Here is a 16575-nt window from a genome sequence, read left to right on the forward strand (position 1 = left end):
AAAACTCCACAGATAACAAATGCTGGCGAGGATATGGGAAAAAGGGAACCCTTCTACACTGTTGGTGGGAATGTAAGTTGGTACAGCCACTGTGGCAAACAGTATGGAGGTTCCTCAGAAAACTGAAAACAGAATCACCATGTCATCCAGCAATCTTACTCCTCCGCACACAAAACTGTAAGTCAAAAAAATGCATGCACCCAGATGTTCATAGCAGCACTATTCAGAAAACATGGAAATACCTAAATGTCCATCAATAGATGAATGGATGAAGATGTGGTACATATATACAATGGTCTACTACTCAATCATAAAAAAGAATAAAATAGGGGCTTCCCTTGTGGTTCAGTGGTAAACAATATGCCTGCCAATGCAGGAGGCCCTTGTTCAATCCCTGATCTAGGAAGAAGCCATATACCACAGGGCAATTAAGCCTGAGATCTGGAGCCTGAGAGCTGCAGCTACTGAAGCCTGCATACCCTAGAGCCCATGCTCCACAAGAGAAGCCACCCTGATGAGAAGCCCATGCACAGCTATAGAAAAGCCTTCCCAGCAATATAGACCCAGCCAAAAATAGTTTTTTTTAATCCTGCAGCTCAATTCCAGAAAAATAAAGCGACCCAATCAAAAAATGGGCCAAAGAATTAAACAGACATTTCTCCAAAGAAGACATACAAATGGCTAACACATGAAAAGGTGCTCAACATCGGTCATTATTAGAGAAATGCAAATCAAAACCACAATGAGGTACCATCTCACACCAGTCAGAATGGCTGCTATCAAAAAGTCTACAAACAAGAAATGCTGGAGAGGGTGCAGAGAAAAAGGAACCCTCTTACACTGTTGGTGGGAATGCAAACTAGTATAGCCACTATGGAGAACAGTGTGGAGATTCCTTAAAAAGCTGGAAATAGAACTCCCATATGACCCAGCAATCCCACTGCTGGGCATACACACCGAGGAAACCAGAATTGAAAGAGACATGTGTACTCCAATGGTCATCACAGCACTGTTTACAATAGCTAGGACATGGAAACAACCTAGATGTCCATCAGCAGATGAATAGATAAGAAAGCTGTGGTACATATGCACAATGGAATATTACTCAGCTATTAAAAAGAATGCATTTGAATCAGTTCTAATGAGGTGGATGAAACTGGAGCCTATTATACAGAGTGAAGTAAGTCAGAAAGAAAAATACCAATACAGCATATTAACGCATATATATGGAATTTAGAAAGATGGTAATGATGACCCTATATGCAAGACACCAAAAGAGACACAGATGTAAAGAACAGACTGTTGGACTCTGTGGGAGAAGGCGAGGGTGGGATGATTTGAGAGAATAGCATTGAGACATGTATATTGTCATATGTGAAACAGGTTGCCAGTCCAGGTTCGATGCATGAGACAGGGTGCTCAGGGATGGTGCACTGGGATGACCCTGAGGGATGGGATAGGGAGGGAGGTGGGAGGGAGGGTCAGGATGGGGAACACATGTACACCCATGGCTGATTCATGTGAATGTATGGCAAAAACCACCACAATATTGTAAAGTAATTAGCCTCCAATTAAAATAAAAAATATATATGTATTTTAAAAATTAATAGCTTTTTAAAAATAAAAAAGAATAAAATAATGCCATTTGCATCATGGGTGTGACTAGAGATTATCACAGTAAGTGAGGTAAGTCAGAAAGAAAGATAAATACTATATGATATCACTTATATGTAGAATCTAAAATATGACACAGATGAACCTATATACAAACAAAAACGGACTCATGGACATAGAGAATGCACTTATGGTTGCCAAGCAAGGAGGGTTTGGGAGGGATGCAGTGGGAGGTTCAGGTTAGCAGAAGTAAGCTTCCGTATATAGAATGGATTGACAACAAGGTCTTGCTGTATAGCACAGAGAACTATATTCAATATCCTATGATGAACCATAATGGAGAAGAATATTTTTTAAAAGAATATGTGGGTATGTGTATGTGTGTGTATAACAATCACTTTGCCATACAGCAGAAATTAACATAAAAAAGGGAAAAAAATCATCGAAGAAAAGCATACTAAAATAACAGGCAACTTGAAATCATATATTGAAAGAATGTACTGAGCACCCTGGAAAAGGTACCCAGAATGACTGACTCCAAGGCATATTCTAATAAAATAATGAGAACTTAAAGAAAAAATGAATTAAAAATTTAAGCTCAATAATAAAAGTTTTAAGAGTCTCTTTCATCTAGAAATTTAAAAATTATGCTGGCAGACTCATCCGAGGGGCAGGGGTTGGGGGTGCCATCAAGTGAGTGTCTCATGGGCTCCTGCCAGTTCTTGGCTTGAGTCCTACACACTCAATCCACAGTGCTCTCCCTGTGCAGAGTAAGGCAACTGGCACAAAATCCCTCCTTGGTATATTCCGTCATGTGTACTCATGTGTGTTTTTCCTAACAATGGAGGAGAGTGAGGGCCTGTAACAGAACAACCCAATTCTTTTTTTTTAATTGGAGGCTAATTACTTTACAATATTGTGGTGGTTTTTGCCATACACTGATGTGAATCAGCCATGGGTGTACGTGTGTACTCCCATAACACCCTGAATGTGCCTCATCTTGTCTGATCTCGGAAGCTAAGCAGGGTCAGGCCTGGTTAGTACTTGGATGGGAGGACAACCCAATTCTTGATCTCAATGATAAAATTATATATGAGAATACACTGCATTCTTAGGTGGTAAGAAATGGAACATTAGGTGAGGACTCTGTTTTCTGTTGGATAATCATAACCACAGGCAGCAGTAAGCCAGAGGTAAAGCTGTTAGAAATCATTTATGCATTAAGATCTGATGTGCCCTTCCAGCACTGAGAGAAAGAAGAGTTTCTCTCACTAATGGATGAAATTCTGTTATTAGACATTCATTCCTTTGGCTTAAGCTTTATCCTTAGCACTTTGGAAATATTTAAAGCACTTGGCTGTTTTGATGGAAATTCTCAGGATCCTTTCAAGCTACCTACTGCAGGAAAACTAAAGCATAATTGTCCCCATACTTCCTTAAAGCTACTGTCTTAGGGTCATTATTTTTTTCCAATTACATTTCTCATGTGAGAAATGAAAGACAGAGTTGGATAGATCTGTATTTCTTCCCTTCTGTTTTCTGCTGGTGAGCAGTCAAGAAACCAGGTGTTCGACAGCAGCATTCCAGGGCCCAACATTTCATGGCTGTTGAAAGGTGAGTGAAAGTTGCTCAGTCATATCCGACTCTTTGCGACCCCATGGACTATACAGTCCATGGAATTCTCCAGGCCAGAGCACTGGAGCGGGTGGCCTTTCCCTTCTCCAAGGTAGCTGTGGCAACACCAGGGGCAGGGTCCCGATCCCTGGATCTCAGGCTTCATGGGATTTTCTTCCTGTCTAAGTTCAAGTGTGCAGACTTCTGAGTCTCCATCTTTTGGTTATGATAACGGTAGCATCTTCCAGAACTACACACATTATTTTTTAACATCTAGTTCCCTGTATGAAATTCCTTTCTGTTAAAATACCTAAAGTAGCTTCTATTTCGAAAACTGAATTGGGACTGTCACATGTGAATAAGCAGCTTAGTGGAAAATGGATAAAAGATTGTGGGGCAATAAACCTCCTAGTAAGGGGATGACCTTCAAAACTTGAGAAAACAGAGCTCACGGAAAACCAGTCCCATTGAAAACTGGACTGAAGGATGCCTTCCCTGAAAATGGCTTCTCTTAGAAGAACTCACCGGTAAGTGAGGCTGGGTTCTCCATAAAAAATAAAATAAATAGTTATAATCCGTGTCTCTCAACTAACCTCCAAGTAAATCTCATTGCCACCACAGTGTCCCTCATTTGTTCTTTGTTCTTCTATGTCCATCTCCTTCACTTCCCTTTTCATTTTAGTAAAATTAAAGAATAAGACTGAAGTGTTCCTCACAACTATTTTCACTAGATGCTACTATTTTCTAGACTTAGGAAAAAGTCGTCAGTAGAATGACTTACAGAATATGATCCATATATGATCTGGTATCTACATATAATCAAAATTTACCCTGTACCTCTTAAGACAATAGAAAAGTCAAATTAATGGAAGAGGGCTTGTTGAAACATTTAATGCTGAAGTACACCATAGAGGTAAGAATAACTTTTCTAACAACCTCCACCTCATCCTGCTGTCACCACAGGACCTGAAATCTATCTTTCTATAGAGAGAGCAGAAAGGATTTCACAGCCTAATTTTGGCCCAGTGAAAACTCCTCAACTTCTGAGGCAAAAGAAACAAGTTGTCCCAGATTGACCACAAGACAAATCAGGAAAAGAAAAAAACAATTCTCTAACCTGTGATCTCTGAGCCTTTGGGATCCTCTATGAACCCATTCTTCACATTCGTATTTTAACTTATTTTCTTATTTCTTATTTTAATGAACAGGAGGTTTGCTGTGGATGACACTGATTGGTGCTGGAGAGAAGCTAGGCATTGATTTCTTAAGTGTGTGTGACTACTGCTTACTGCTTAAAGTATGCTGAGGACAACTGACCCAGGGCTGTAGGGTTTCCAAAGGACATATAAAACCCTTTTGGTCTTTGATGCCAAAAAGTGACTTTGAATTACAGAAATCAATACAAGACTGACATCTGAAAGTTAGCTGATATCACACCAGCTACAAGGATATTTGCCTGGAAAGAGAGACACAGTTTCTACTCATGTCCTCAGAGCGCTATTATCCAGGGACACTGATAGACTTTGTCTTCACATCACAGAATTTGTCTTCACTACGACTGTGGCTCCTGAGAGAAACTACAAAACACCCACTTGTCAGGTGTCCGCTGCCTGATGACCTCCATTAAACCAGGTAAGACTAAGAAGAAGAGACCATGAAAATAGCCTCTGGAAGACTGAAACAGGCATCACAACAATTCATTATTGCCATCCTGATCACTACTAAGTTCAGTTTCTGTAGGCTCTTCACTCACACCCAGCTCTAACTTGCTTGTCTGTTGTTGCAAAAGACCAGGAGGAGGATTCTGGGAAGGTGGCAGAGTAGGAAGTACCAGATCTCTGTCTCCCCACAGTGCCAACAATTGTGCTGGTAAACCTGTCTAATGTAATTACTTTGGAACTCTGGAGTCTGTTGAAGGCTTGCAACTTCAAAGGGAGGACTTGGACTAAAAACTGTAGTTTATGTTAGCCAATTACCTCATCAGCAAGTCACAGCCCACCAATCTACCATCCCCAATCTATGTGGCAGTCAGCTGTGCATGTGTTCCTGAAGTAGGCTGCAAACAGCTTATGGGAGCCAGGGTGGACCAAAAGGACCCTGTTCTGCAAATATCAGGGAACTGTGCTCTGACTGCTGATCACTGTCTTTTATCACAGAGGTTGAGACAAGGAGGAGGATCTGAGGGGCATTGTTGCACCTCCTCTCATCCTTGCAAGCCTTTCTCCTCTGCCTGTTATGACGTCCAAGGGACTTAACGGGCCAGCACGCATTTTCTCTCCTGTTCAGTGTTCTCTTTTTCCTATAAGAAAACAGATTAAAAACTAAGCTATTCAAAACGACTGCATATACAAGGGAAATTAGAAAGTGACCACACAGACACAGGGGGAAAATTCAGAAGAGATCTGAGGAGACTTTAAGTTTACACATTGGGTTGATTCTCAGCAAAAAAACCCAACGTCTTGGGGCACAAAAATGTATCAAGACGTGATTTTTTACATCGACCAACTGAAAAGGATGGGGATAGAGATGTAATGTAATGGAGCTAAAGGGGTTTTTTTGTTTATATATTTTTTAAAAATTTTTGGCCATGCTGCACAGCATACAGGATCTTAGTTCACTGACCACAAATGGAACCTGTGCTCCCTGCAGTAGAGGTGTGGAGTCTCAACCACTGGACCACCAGGGAAGTCCTTGGAGCTGAGTTTTTTGTATGTTATTGAAGTTTAGCAGGTATAGATTGAAATTAGAGTGTATAACTTTAGGGCATTAAATGTGATCCCTATGCCAGTGACAAGGAAAGTAGCTATAGAATTACAAAAAGGAAATGAGAAATGTATTTAAACATATATTACAAAAAATCAACTGAACACAAAAGAAGGCAGTAATGCAGGATGTGAGGGACAGAAAAGCTTTTAGGCATTTAGAAAACAAATAGCAGAATGGAGGTCTAATTAAACATAAGTGGATCAAGCTCTCTGGTTAAAAGACAAAGATCAGCAAAATGGATAAAAACACATGGTTAACCTACATGTTCCAAAGAATCCCTTTTGATCCAAAGACACAAATGTATTAAAAGTAAAAGGATTAGAAAAAAGATACTCTATGCAAATAGTGACCAAAAGAGAGTAAAACTGGCTATACTAATATCAGAAAAAATACTTTATTTTTATTGAAATATAGTTGATTTACAATGTGTTAATTTCTGCTGCACAGCAAAGTGATTCTTTATATATATATATATATATATATATTCTTTTTTTAATATTCTTTTCCATTATGGTTTATCATAGTATATTGAATATAGTTCTCTGTGCTATACAGTGGGACCTTGTTGTTTATCTATTCTGTATATAAAAGCATACATCTGCTAACCCCAATTGCCTCCTCCATCCCTCCCTCCATTCCCTCTGAATTTCTGTTTCATGGATAGTTTCATTTGTGTCGTATTTAGATTCCACATACAAATGATATCAAATGGTATTCATCTTTCTCTTTCTGACCCGCTTAGTATGATAATCTCTAGTTGCATCCACGTTGCTTGCTGAAAATGGCATTATTTCATTCTTTTTATGGGTGGGTGAAAACTCCACTGTATTTATACATAACACATCTTCTTTATTAATTCACCAGTTGATGGACATTTAGTTTGTTTCCATGTCTTGACTATTTTGAATAGTGCTGCTATGAATATAGGGGTGCATGTATCTTTCTAAATTGTAGTTTTGTCTAGGTATATGCCCAGGAGTAGAACTGCTGGATCATATGGTAATTCTACTTTCAATTTTCTGAAGAACCCCTATACTGTTTTCACAGTGGCTATACAAACATACATTCCCACCAACAGTGTAGGAGGGTTCCCTTTTCTTCATATCCTCTTCAGCATTTATGATCTGTAGACTTTTTAATGATGGCCATTCTGACCAGTGTGAAGTGGTACCTCTTTGTGGTTTGATTTGTATTCCTTTAATAATTAGTGATGGTGAGCAACTTTTCATGTGCCTATTGGCCATCTTTGTTTCTCTTGAGAAATGTCTATTTAGGTCATCTGCTCATTTTTCAATTGGATTGTTTGATTATTTTATATTAATAGTATTTGTTCTGTTCTCTTCAGTTGCTTCTTCAAGAATTTACACACACACACACATAGACACACACTTTGCAGATATTTAATGTCACTTTCTCTTAAATCCTTTTTAATTTCTTTCATATTTTTAAGTTAAAATTTTCCTCCCTTTCATTGTATGTTTCTCTTTATGTTACTACCAATGCTATTTATTAACTAAGGTATTACTTTTACTTCATTTCTAAAGTGTTATTTCTTTTTTTCCTACCTTTCCTGTTTTATAAGCTGCATTATCAAATATTCCTGTTTGCTTTTTTCCAATAATATTATGTCTGACTTGTTTTTTATTATAATTTAAGTTGTTTTTGAACTGTGGTGTTGGAGAAGACTCTTGAGAGTTCCTTGGACTGCGAGGAGCCCCAACCAGTCCATCCTAAAGGAGATCAGTCCTGGGTGTTCATTGGAAGGACTGATGCCGAAGCTGAAACTCCAATACTTTGGCCACCTCATGCGAAGAGTTGACTCATTGGAAAAGACCCTGATGCTGGGAGGGATTGGGGGCAGGAGGAGAAGGGGACAACAGAGGACGAGATGGCTGGATGGCATCACTGAGTCAATGGACATGAGTTTGAGTGAACTCCAAGAGTTGGTGATGGACAGGGAGGCCTGGCATGCTGCGATTCATGGGGTCGCAAAGAGTTGGACACGACTGAGCAACTGAAATGAACTGAAGTTGTTTTTTTATATATTTTCTCATTTTCTTAATTTCATTCATCTTGTTAATTTGAAATAGTAGATATAGTTTTCCTTTATTTGTGGACATGTCATTCTGGTTTGTTTTCATTGCTTAAAAAATGTTACTCTGCTACTAATTCTCCTATTTTTCTGATAACAGTTTTGAGTAGGTTTGACTACTTTTCTCTCCTGTTACTTATATATTAATGAGATGAGTTTTCCTCCCTAGAAGGGAGGATGGTCAGTGTAGGTTTCCTAGCGTCAGGATTCTGGAGCTCCCTCTTCTGTCATTTATTTGAATTGTTTTTTTAAAAATTACCCACTGTGCTTTGTGAAGTGGGCTGTCTCCTTTCCCCTTTCCTTTCTTGTGCCCCTATTGTTCATGCTCAGTATGAGGGCTCTGTCCTAGAAGTGAGACTTGAGTCTAGCACTGAGGTCACCCAAGCACTCTCTGATTTAATGAGGTCCCCTTGCACTCACCTGCAACTGTAGTCTACAAAGTGCCTCCCACTTTGGACTTATGTTCTCTGGGAAATATATGTGCAATGCATATGAAGACAAAGGATTTCTAGTAATATCCAAATCATACGTATCAATATGGAAAAGAAAACTACCCATATGTGCCAAGGTTAAAAACAGGCATTCTATAGAGGAAAAAACATGAATGTCAAATAAACATGAAAGGGTGCTTCATCTCACTAGCAATTGAAAGTGCTAATTAAAACATGAAAATAGAGTTTCATCTGATTCAGTGTTGAAGGCATGACAATAAGCTAATATAATAATGACCCCCCCCCAAAATTCAAATCTCAGATTCTGTTAAAGAACAACCATCACCTTGTGGGTATTCTGAAAAAAGAAAGTCAGGAAAAAATATCTGATAAGAAGAGAAAATTACATCTCTGTTGCTCTCTCTCTGGTCTCTGGACCTTTGCTTATACTTCTCACATCCTAGAATATTCTCTCTCCACCTCTTTATCTAGTTAATTCCTACTCATCTCTTAGGTCTTACATTAATTGTCATCAGTTTTAAGAAAACATCTGACTCCCCGTAGACTAAGATAGATGCCCCTGCTATGTCAGTTTCTGGCATTTTATACTTTCTCCACCATAGAATTTTTCAAACATTATTGTGACAGTCAGTTATGTGTCACCTTGGCTAGGTTATAGTGCTGTTATTCAATCAAACGCTAATTGAGGTGTTGCTGTGCAGACAGTTTATAGATTTGGTTCACATCTATAATTAGTTGACTTTATGTAAAAGAGATTATCTTCCATAATTATGGTACACCTGTTCCAAGTAGTTGAAAGGCTTTAAGAACAGAACCCAGGGTATCCTGAGGAATAAAATTCTGCCTGTGAACTAGTGTCACCTTGAGAATGTCCAGCCTTCCTTTCTTTTTTTTTTTTTAATTTATTTTTTAATTGAAGGATAATTGCTTTACAGAATTTTGTTGGTTTTTGCCAAACATTAACATGAATCAGCCATAGGTATACTTATGCCCCCTCCCTCTTGAAACTCCCTCCCATCTCCCTCGCCATCCCACCCCTCTAGGTTGTTACAGAGCCCCTGTTTGAGTTCCCTGAGACATACAGCAAATTCCCATTGGCTATCTATTTTACATACGGTAATGTAAGTTTCCTTGTTACTCCCTCCACACATCTCACCGTCTCCTTCCTCCCTCTTCCCTGTGTCCATAAGTCTGTTCTCTGTGTCTGTGTCTCCACTGCTTCCCTGCTAATAATTTCATCAGTATCATCTATCTAGATACCATATATATGTGTTAGTATATGATATTCATCTTTCCCTTTCTGACTTACTTCACTCTGTATACCAGGCTCTAGGTTCATCTACCTCATTAGAATTGATTCAAATGCCAGGCTTCCTTTCTTGACTACCAATTCACCCTTGGAATCTTGGACTTGACTAGCTAACCCTCCCAATTGTACAAGGCAATTCCTTGACATGAATCTTTCAACCTACCCTATCTCTATTTATATATATTATTTATGTATATACACAGACTATATAGCTTATGCACATTCAAAAGCAGAGACGTTACTTTGCCAAAAAAGGTCCATCTAGTCAAGGCTATGGTTTTTCCTGTGGTCATGTATGGATGTGAGAGTTGGACTGTGAAGAAGGCTGAGCAACGAAGAATTGATGCTTTTGAACTGTGGTGTTGGAGAAGACTCTTGAGAGTCCCTTGGACCTCAAGAAGATCCAACCAGTCCATTCTGAAGGAGATCAGCCCTGGATGTTCTTTGGAGGGAATGATGCTGAAGCTGAAACTCCAGTACTTTGGCCACCTCATGCAAAGAGTTGACTCATTGGAAAAGACTCTGATGCTGGGAGGGATTGGGAGCAGGAGGAGAAGGGGATGACAGAGGATGAGATGGCTGGATGGCATCACTGACTCAATGGACGTGAGTCTGAGTGAACTCTGGGAGTTGGTGATGGACAGGGAGGCTTGGCATGCTGCAATTCATGGGATCGCAAAGAGTCGGGCACGACTGAGCGACTGATCTGATCTGATACACATATATTCATACATTTATACACACATACATTATACACACATACACACACACACACACACATATATTAATATATATGTATCTCCTGCTAGTTCTGTTTCTCTTGTGAAACACTACCTAGTACAATTACTATATCAAATTAAATAATTATCTTTCTTTCCCATCAGACTATAAGCACCATTGAAACAGAAATGGTGTCTGTCTTATTTACTTTTATGTTTCTAGTGCCTAGAAAGTAGTATATGCTCAAAATATTACTGAATGATTAAATAAGGCCCAATAAAAAAATTTTCAAAACAGCACAGGGAACCCTCCTTAATACACTATAAAATTGAAGAAGGAAGGGGCTAAAAGATATCTATGTGTTTGTGAAAAGTCCTAACAAATCCCAAATAGTAACAGTTAAGTCTTTGGGAAAAACAGTCTTCTGGTAAGTCACTAGAGTATTTTTCCAGTCTTCAAAGTTGTAGCAAACACTGAAATAAAACTGATTCTAGGATGCAGTCATTTCTGTACTAAAAATGAAGGTTGACCCAAACACTACTGGTGTGGTTCAGGGGTAATAAACTTTAATATTTAAAGGAAATGTAAATATATCTATAGCCTATAAGCATGTACTCTAAGAGTCTTATTCCATTTTTAAATCCAGTGAAATAAGAAAATAGAGTTTCAAGTGATTCAGCTCAAGAGATATTACAAAAGCCCAATATGACAACAGCAGAAGAGTATGTCAGAATGTCGGCTTCTATTAAAGAACAGATATTACCTTGTAGATTTTTTTTAAGCCAGAACAAAATCTGATGACAAGGAAGAATGACATCAAAACTTTTACAAAGTGCTAAAGATCAAAGTTTTAAAAAAGAAAAACTCCTCAACAGTGCTATAAACCTATATTTAAAAACAAAAACAAAAACAAAAAAATACTGAAGGCTCATTACATCAGTATCATCAGAGTATTGATAAAGACACTATTCCCAGGCCTCAGTCTATGCCAACTGAATCTGAATCTGCAGGTGTCAGTTCTGAGCATTGAATAGTTACTAAGCTCCCCAAGTGATTCTGATACACAGCCAGTTTGGGGAACAAACTCTAAATTGTCAGTCTTCATAATATCTCACTAGACAAATTCAGCTTTCTATAGGAAGCTTTCAATGATTTATTTCACCTACTAGTAAAATGTCTATGCTTCCTTTTACTAATTTTTTAATTAATTTATTTATTTTAATTGGAAGCTAACTACTTTACAATATTGTGGTGGTTTTTGCCATACTTTCACATGAATCAGTCCTGGGTGTACATGTGTTCCCCATCCTGAACCCCCCTCCCACCTCCCTCCCCATCCCATCCCTCAGAGTCATCCCAGTGCACCAGCCCTGAGCACCCTGTCTCATGCATCAAACCTGGACTGGTGATCTATTTCACATATGATGATATACATGTCTCAATGCTATTCTCTCAAATCATCCCACCCTTGCCTTCTCCCACAGAGTCCAAAAGTCTGTTCTTTACATCTGTGTCTCTTTTGCTGTCTTGCATATAGGGTCATTGTTACAATCTTGCTAAATTCTATATATATGCGTTAATATACTGTATTGGTGTTTTTCTTTCTGACTTACTTCACTCTGTATAATAGGCTCCAGTTTCATGAAGTCTCTCAGTCATGGCCGACTCTTTGCAACCCCATGGACTGTATTCCCCCAGGCTCCTCCATCCATGGGATTTTTCAGGCAAGAATACTGGAGTGGGTTGCCATTTCCTTCTTCAGAGGATCTTCCCAACCCAGGGATCAAACTCAGGTCTCCCACATTGCAGGCAAACTCTTTACCATCTGAGCCACCAGAGAATCCCTAATATGGCATCTAATCAGTGTGTTACTTGTATTGCAGAACCATCAAATTGAGTTCAGAGAAGAATGGAGAGGAAGCAACACTTTAGTTCTCTCCACATTGGATCTTTAGATTCTGCTTAGTTATATTAGTTCAATTATTCTCCCAAAACAATACATATATTAATATTCAAATGCAAATCTTATGTAACCCCTAACCCTGGCTTGAAAGGTATAATTTTCAGGGAGGGAATCACAGCTCACTTAGATTGGTTGACTAAATATTTTCTTACTTGTAAGCCTGACATGTAATTCTTGACCCAAAGCTTTAAACAGTTTAATTAACAGTGAGAACCAGGACTTCCCTGGTAGTCCAGTGGTTAAGAACACACATTCCAATGCAGGGGACACAGGTTCAATCCCTGATCAGGAAACTAAGATCCCACGTGCCATGGGGCAACTAAGCCCCACGTGCCACAACTAGAGAAGCCTGGGTACCACAGGGAAGACCCAGAAGAGCCAGTAAATAAATAATTAGGTAAAATAAATTATGATGCATCTATGTGTGTAATCCTATACAGGCACAAAAAGAAAATAAATACCTAAATGTACTGACCTCATTTAATGTGAAAGATGAAAAATGCACAACTGTGTATAGGATGATCCTATTTGTGTTAAAATATATAACAGATACTTCATTTATATAGTTGTATAAAAAGAAACATTTCTGGAAGGAGAAATTAAGAAGAAGTTGCTAACAATGACAACTTTTAGGGTATAGGATTATGAAATTGAATTGGGAACAGTTTCCTTTTCCACATTCTCTGTACTTTTAAATCTTAACTTGAGTTTTATAATAAAAATACTTGCAATGACTAAGAACAATACAGTTTTGCTAACAGTATCAGAATTACTTTTTGAGTTTTCTTAAAACGATTTCTTCCCTGAGGGGCGGGTGTAGGTGTTTGAAATACATTTGTCCTCCCTCGGTGATCATACAAGTGCATGACAGCCGTCACTCATGGAGCCACTGACTCAGGCTCCAATGCGTTTAAGGACAGGCAGGCATGACTTTCATCTGAAATAGTAAGACTCTTAAAAGTAAGCTTTTCATCAAGTTCTGTTTCACCACATGAATCTGAAGAACCATAAATACAAGAATAAAGTTGCCTCTACTTTTAAATTTGCCACAATACTGCTAAGTGTTCTCAGAGCCAACATGATTACTTACTTCATTTTTCAACTTGCCTAAGAAATAAAATATATTAGCATAGAAACTGGAAGAATTACACATGTTAATAGAGGGAGCAGTTATGACCCCATGGTCATTTACTTCACTGACATTACATGATTCTCAAACTAGTCCACTGGTGTATTGCTTGGGCTAAGAATAAAATAACTTTGATTATCTAAACACACATCACCTGGGAGTTAGGTTAGTTGGTGAGGGTGCTGGTAGGTAGTGGGGAAGCTGACAACAGAGAATGAAATTAGCCTCATATTTTCTGTGACTCAGATGGAAATACCATAGATAATTTGGAGTTTAATATTATCAGATCAAGCATCTCAGTATAGATTTGGTGTTTTCATGTTATTATAGTGTGATTCATGGTAGAAAAGTTTTGATTTAGAAATGTGATTAAATAATCACTGAAATTTTTTTCATGGTAAGTTTTAAAAAATCTCAAACAGTACTAACAAAATATAAGTCACAGCCCTCACTGAGACTACATTAATTTCCAAGATATTGAACTTATAGTCCAAGCTTCTTGGCTTTGTCCTCTGAACTCTCAGAGCACATTATTTGGTCAAGAAGTCTGTGCTGAAATCCTCAGTGCCATATATTTTGCCTGACAGAGAGGTGAAGGATGTCATTCTTGCCCTCTGAGCTTATGTTTACATCATTAGTATAGTTCGTATCATATCATGTTATGGGTCATGGTAACTATGTATCAAGGAAAGGCCCAGGTCTTATTAATATTTTTTTCATCGTGTCTAGCACAATAATCAGTTTTAATTTCATCAATAAATTTTAAAAGTAATTTTCTACCCAAAATATGGTCAAAAGAATAATGAGAAAGATGAGACTGGATAAAAAAGAATCAGGATTGTTGGATGAACAAGGCACCAACATTTCTTGATTGCCCATCATGTTCCAAATATCATTCTGGGGAACTTGTATGTGATCCATTGTTTAATCTTCACCCAAATCCTGTAAGGCAGGAAGGAAACTAAGCCTTACAGAGGCTAATGACTTAATCCTTCTCAACCTGTCCTTCCCACTAAAGACCAATAACATTACTAATTGCTTTAAAAGGCTTCCATGGCTCTCCACTGTCCTTGAAATAATGGCCAAGACCCTTAACTAACCTTTCAAGATCTATGAGACCTGGTGCATTTCAAAGTTTCCAGGTTCATTTCTTGTGTCTCTTTCTCCTGCTCTCTTCTCTCTTGGTATAACGCACTTCCTTCAGTTCCTTGAGCACATAGCACACCCTTTTTCTTATCCTGGCCTTCCCACAAGCTGTTCATTCTACCTGGATTGCTTTTCCTTCCTCTATTCTCAAAAAATGTTGAATGAATGAAAGGATATTAGAGAAAGTAGGATCCTACACAAAGGAAAGATGAGGATAGTAAAGGAATTAGGGAATTAATCACAAAACTATGATATTAAATGAGCTGAGGTTTAAGTTGATCATAGGTTGCAGCACACCTAGCACCCAGATATTGGTTTCATCTCTTCACTAGTTCCTTTTCTTCCTTCAAGCCTCAGCGTTAGTGGCAGTTCCTCTAGAATGCTTTCGTGACCACCAAGATGTTTAAATTCCTCATGATATGCCCTATCATGAGGACTTCCCTGGTGGCTCAGAAGGTAAAGCCTCTGTCTACAATGCAAGAGACCTGGGTTCGATCCCTGGGTTGGGAAGATTCCCTGGAGAAGGAAATGGCAACCCACTCCAGTACTCTCACCTTGAAAACCCCATGGATGGAGGAGCTTGGTTCAGGCTACTGTCCATGGGGTTGCAAAGAGTCGGGCACGACTGAGCAACTTCACTTTCTTTCTATGCCCTATAGCTCCATGCACTTCCCTTCTATAGAACTCATCACATCAGACTGAAGCTGTCTGAAGGAAGGACCGTGACTTCCTTATTTACTTTTCTATACCTAGCACACAACTTTGTAAACACCACTATTGATTACTCTCCATATATTTCTATGTAACATTTTCCAATAAAATGAAGCAGCGATCCTTGGAGCAATAGGTGATTCTGGGACTGGGGCAGGGAAAATACAAGATGAATCTGGAACATCTTGTAGTGCTAGACAGTAAGGAGATGTTCAAGTCTCTGAAATGTGGGGTGTTCTTAGTGATTCTCATCTATCAGATAGACTATGAAAAGAGAAAATAGTAACTTTGTAACAGAAGAAACTTGGAAGATACCGCTTTAACTGTGATCAAGTTAGCATCACCATTAGTAAGTAGGACTCCCTGATCAAGGACTCCTATTATGATGCAATGAAAAAGGCACCTCTTGGTGTGGAAAAAAGGAACCCTCCTACACTATTGCTGAGAAAGTTAATTAGTGCAGCCACTATAGAGAACAGTATGTAGGTTCCTTAAAAAACTAAAAATAGAGTTACCATATGATCCAGCAATCCCACTGCTGGGCGTATATCCAGACAAAACTGTAATTCGAAAAGATATGTACCCCAGTGTTTATTGCAGCACTATTTACAACAGCCAAAACATGGAAGCAACATAAATGTCCCTCAACAGATGAATGGATAAAGAAGAAAGAAGATGTGGTATGTGTGTGTGTGTGTTTGTGTGTGTATATATATATGAATATATATGGGAATATTAACCACCCATAAGAAAGAATGAAATAATGCTATTTGCAGCAACATGAGTCGACATAGAAACTATTATACTAGGTGAAGCAAGTCAGACAGAGACAAATAATCATGTGATATTGCTAATATGTGGAATCTTAAAAGTGATACAAATGAATTTATTTACAAAACAGAAATAGACTCACAGTTATAGAAAGCAAACTTATGGTTACCAAAGGGAAAGAGGGGAATGGGAGGGATAAATTAGGAGTTTGGGATTAACATCTACACACTACTATATATAAAATAAATAACAACAAGAAGCTACTGTATAGCATAGGGAACTATACTC

At 38.5% G+C, this 16575-nt stretch overlaps 1 protein-coding gene across 4 annotated transcripts in view; it reads right to left on the bottom strand.

Annotated features, from left to right (window-relative positions):
- LOC129628082 (calcitonin receptor-stimulating peptide 1) overlaps positions 1-16575 on the bottom strand; it is a 43795-nt gene that overhangs the window by 12060 nt on the left and 15160 nt on the right. The gene's annotated exons all lie outside the window — the stretch shown is intronic.

Source organism: Bubalus kerabau, chromosome 15, assembly GCF_029407905.1.
Source record: "Bubalus kerabau isolate K-KA32 ecotype Philippines breed swamp buffalo chromosome 15, PCC_UOA_SB_1v2, whole genome shotgun sequence".
Taxonomy (NCBI): domain Eukaryota; kingdom Metazoa; phylum Chordata; class Mammalia; order Artiodactyla; family Bovidae; genus Bubalus; species Bubalus kerabau.